This window comes from Rhea americana, unplaced genomic scaffold, assembly GCF_003343005.1.
Source record: "Rhea americana isolate MKP2758 unplaced genomic scaffold, rheAme1 scaffold_76, whole genome shotgun sequence".
NCBI classification, from domain to species: domain Eukaryota; kingdom Metazoa; phylum Chordata; class Aves; order Rheiformes; family Rheidae; genus Rhea; species Rhea americana.
Genome location: NW_028186934.1, coordinates 2,963,115 through 2,968,602, shown reverse-complemented (window position 1 = coordinate 2,968,602; position 5,488 = coordinate 2,963,115).

Genomic DNA, 5,488 nt, shown 5'->3' with positions numbered 1-5,488 from the left:
TCTTACTCTTTGATAGTTTGTATTTATTCATTTTCTGGAAGTAATAACTATAGCTTTTCAGCAATTAAGATAGTTCTTCAGAAGCATGAGTCTTTGGCTTCAGAAAAACTAAGCCCTTTTTTTCTATCAAGAGCTCTGAGAATTGTTTATTATAGATAAAATTACTAATTTCTTAAATGAATATATTAAAWGGCTCAAGGATATTCACAATTTAAATTGACAAAATTTGATGTGAAGCTAAAGTCAAGTGATGTTGAACATATACTTTTGTAACTYGTATTTAACAGCACAAACAAATGCTGATGGTGTCCCAAATTATCCTATTTTTTGTATAATGTACAAAATAAGGTTGGTCAAACATTAAGAAAACAATTTTATCCCATGAAAAACTTACACTGAAAGCAGATTGAAAAGATGAGAGATGAAAGCAACTATTAAAGGAGATATCTCTATTTTAGGCACAAACTCACTTGCTATAAATGAAAGAATTTTCATGGGCCTAAAGTTTCTTGAGAAGAGCAATGAAGAATGAATACTGCTAGTAGCACAATCTGGCTTTGGGAGAAAATCATTTTCAGTTTTTCTTAATGAGTATGTAATATGCAGTCCCAATGATCTGAATTATCACTCTCAAGTTTGTCTAGAAAATAATTAAAACCTTTAGCCGTCATCTACAAAGGCCATCTTTCTGCTCCATAAGTGGGTAAAAATTTCATCTTCTGTAAATTTCCTTTGATATTGAGGATATTTTTGTATTATATCATTTATTGACTGGGTCCCAGGCAAACAGTCAAAATGCACCACATGACTTTGAGCACTGTTTTCCACTGTTAATTTCTCACTGTTCTAGCTCAGGGTTTGCAGAGTTTTTAACTTCCATTTTTACTTCAGTACAAAGCTCCTAATGCATCTTTAAGCTTAATGATTTTTGGATGTTGTTGTTTTTGGATGATGCACCAAAATTACCTTCCTTAAAGCTGCTAGAGGGAGCTGCATGTGCCTTGGCCATTTTACATAAAAAGCTGTTCTTAGCTAACAAGTCATTTCAGATTTATTATTTTCTTCCTCTTTCAGTAGGAGCATTATGATGGTTGGCTGCTAGCAAGAAAAATCAGTCAAGTGAACTGTTTATCTACGTCTCTCCTCATTAAACTAATAAGAAAATTTAACCGTCACACTCTCAGCATTTCCTCTAGTGCACTGTTGGCATTATATGCTGGTTGAATAGGATACTTAACACTGGTAGTATGTTAATAGAATATATTACCTTCATATCCTTTCTAAAGAAGCTAATGACAGTAGAATTAAAGGAAAAATACCTCCTACTTGCTGTATCTACATCATTATTACAGGTTAATGGCTAGATTTGTTTATTAGCCTTCCACTAACTTAATCACACACTTTTTAAGTTTCATGCAACTATTTTCTAATGATGCTAGGGGAATCTGTAAAAATAGAATTTGTCCCATTTGTCTGCAAGCTTCAATAGGTTTAATTCAAAAAATGAGACTAAACATTCAGACAGATTTAAATTAATCTAGCTCCACTGACTTATATAGCCTTAAAGATTTTACACAATTTACACAAAATGAGGATTTAGTCCATATTAACTAATTTTGAAATGTCCTTATGTCATATCTTTAATTTTGTCTATCTTCTGTCATAAGAAAATTTTGAAAATAGTCTAAGAGGGAAGGTAATGGCCATGAGGATTCTGGGGCTGTAATAAAACACATTCCCCACTTATGACCCCAGAAGCAGTACAAAATACTAGATCAGTTTTTTCAGAGTATTTCAAAACACAATAAGCTCTTAAACTAATGGCCCAGTTAATTAATTCTGAATTACAGTGGATATCCCATTGATGTACTTATTGCTTCCATATTAATACTAAATGAGTTCATCATTTCTAATGCTATGGCAGTATTTACCAAAGAAATTAATAACAAGGGTATTCCTTTAAAATTCAACCAGTTAACATTAAACATTGGTAGTATGTATAAACTGCCAAAAATCTGAAAGTTTAGACTTAACTACTCTCATTTCTGTTTCCTGGACTTGTGCTCTGGCACACACACCAGGCCCTGTCTCTGAGTCAAAATTCAAGACCAGCATGAAAAACAGCTCCAAATACTTGAAAAAATATATATATTCTCAGAAAACATAGAATGATATTAAATACCAGCAACTCACCAGACAACTCTACAGTTTCATAAACAGAAGCTGATCAATGCATTCCAACACGTTAGAGCTCAGTGGTAAAACTCTCTCATACAGAAGTCCCGCAAAAAGGACAGGTTCAAGGGTTGAAATTCAGATCTAAGAAATAACTTGAACATTACAGGACATGTGAAATACTTCAATCTGAAAAAGTCATATCAAAGCGGGGAGAAGTGTCAGTGACCTACAAAATCCTCATTCACCTTAAAGGAACAAGCTACCCTCTTCTCATCAAGAGTATGGCTGAACCTAAAACAGCTAACGTATCTTTATTTGGCCAAATTTGCCAGGTTAAATGATCTGTTAAGAAACGGTGCATGTTTTGAAATAATCTTCCTGTGTCTTTTTTTTTTTCTATTCTTTCCTCTAGAGTCATTTCTTTCCAATAGCTGCCCAAGAGCTCTACTTTCAAACTTTACCTTTTCCTCTTCAAACTTTAATAATGTAGTCTGTTCTCAAGCTTGGAAACCAGTTCTCCTAACACAGGTTAATCCCCTGTGAAAGTCTACGGTACAAAGCTCTTGAAGTATTCCTGTAATTCATTAAATGAAAGACTGTAAAAGTAACTGTACTCTTGATCAGAGCTAAATGGGGTTTCCCAGTTTCTGAGTCCTATGAAGCACTCATCTAAAGCAGAACTGTGACAAATTGTATGCAGGTCATTTAATCCCACCATAACATACCAAATCTAATTTGCATTAAATACTGCACGCAGATGGTGATACGATGAACTGTAGAGAGTTAAGTTCCACCTCTTACCCGGATGCTGTGTAAACTGAAATAAACCTTTCTTAATGGAGGAGTTCAAGAATTTAATACACTTTAACTGCTTCTTGCTATACCTGTATTTATACATCTTTATGTATCTATACATTCTATAGATTACTGTAGGTTAAGTATGTTAACATATACAGAAGGAAGAAATTTATTGGGCAAAATGAGGAGTCCCTCTTATGTACGTCATATTTGTTGTTCATCAACATGATCATAGTTTCTCTTTATTATAGACATCTTTTCTTGGTGGTAGAAGGAAAAAAAAGTATCAGGCTGTATTACCTTATGCGATTAGTTTGCCTACTTGCTGTCACAGAACTCATGCCTTTTACTGATTTAGTATGAGTACTATAGCACATCTCAACAGTGAAGGTGATTATTATATTTTTTTTTCGGAAGCATGAAAGTGTCATAACTCACAGGCTTCACAAGTGCCTTCAGACTTTGTGAGTTATTAAGGTCAGTCATAAGAAAAAATATAATCACTTTTTCCTGGTGAAATATTCAATTTATTTTATGAGAAGTATTTTTTATTGATCACCACTCCAAGAATAGCAGGCAGCTAATAAAGCACTCAGGGGAACTTTTCGTCCATACTTCCATCTTTCCATGTAGAGGCTAAAACTATTGCTTGGGTTTTTTACATTAAACACAATAGCTTAGAAGTTGATATGGGAATACTGCTTTATTTAAATGTCTAAAATATTTTACTTCTCACATGTTAAAACGAATTTGGCTTTTTTTGTGAATTATACATAAGCGTTTTTTCACATCATTCTAGCTATGAGAATTCTTTAGCTCTAATAAACACTTTGCTTCATAATATGCTTAGAACTTTCATCTCTGGGGAAATGACAACAGAATAGAGTTGATTCTAATAATCTAAAACACAGTGGGCTTGATCTGCTCTATTTTAGATCCTTCACAGTAAGGTATTTAAGTTTATGAGTATCTTTTATAAGTAAAGAACACATTACTTCATGTATTCATGTCCTACTGCGCTATGTAGATATCTAAGCAATGGATTGAAATGAAAAATTCAGGAAGCTGCTCTGTGGAAATTAAAGAAAATCTACTAGCGTAAAATAAGAAGAGAAACAATGATTTTGATAAGTCATCACTAATGAAAGCATTTATTCAGATGAGTAAAAATTCAGGAAGACTCTGTACATAAAATGAATGGAGGATGGAATACTGCCAGACTTACTGAGACTGAATGTATTGGTAGGTGCTTAAAGGCAGTCTTGCAACTTTTATTTATCACTCAGTGTTTAAACTAGGTTACACTCCTGCCTTAGAAATTACAAACATTYATTTTAAGCCAAGATTTTCATGGCATGTTTGTATACAAAATGCAGTCTGACACAGTGTGAGATGCTGAAGCTTTATGAGGTGATAGCAGAGGAACAAAGTTCTTATATTTCAAAACTGGATTCCCTGAAAATTAACCGAATTTGCAGACTAAGGATTTAAAAGTCCAAGTAACACATTTTATTAGTATTATTGCTGCACACAGTGGATTTAATGAACCACTCCTGTCAACAATAATGCAAGTGGTTGTACCTCTAATCTGCGGTGTATTTGCAACAGGTCTGCAGTTCAGAAGGGCTTGACTCAGTTAAGAAAGTCAGGGATCTAGAATGTTTGATTTCCATAAAATATACTCAATTCGGCTGCCTATCAAAGTGCCTCAAAAAAAACGAACTTCCTGATTTGATGGCATTCGTAAATCTGACGTGGATTCTAAACAACAGGTTCAAAATTTCATATGACAAAAAGCATGAGTAGAGTATGAAATGTCTCAAAATCAGTTTAGTGGTATTATTCTGGACCATGGAAAAAGGAGAGGATCCATATTACACGTGTCTGCCACTCTGAGTTATGAAATATTTTCTTAAAGGAGCCTCAAATATAAATTGCAGGTATAAATTTTATTTCTAAATTAAAGTTCTGGTCCAGATTCGTGACAACTTCGCAATATAATTGGAGCTGTGTTTTAGGGAAGAAAGTAATTTAGAAGCACAGATAAATACAAATATTTCCTCATTCTGAGAAAGCAAACCTTGAAACAGTAAGAATGGAATTTTCACAAGCACTCAGTGCTACCTTCTCTTCCCTTTAAAGTCAACCAGAACTCTACTCAGATGATCAGAACCTTTTTGGCTACACTACTGTTTATTATTATTATTAAAAACAATTTGATACTTCCTCTTGGCCATAACGGAAGTCAGAAGCTATTCTCGTTTCATGCTAGTTTTTGCATCCAGTCAGTGAAACAGATTTCATTATAACTTTTCCTTATCTCTACCATGAAGGTCGGTCAGAACAGAGAGCTTAGTCAATTCACTTAGAAAGACAGTGCTGAATACATTATAGCACATGAAATTCGTAACTAAAATTCTTAGTGTGTGCTACCCACAAAAGTCAAGGACTCTTACTTCTTTTCACCTCAGTTATCCTTTACTGTACTTTTTCCTGCCTAAGAATATCTGGA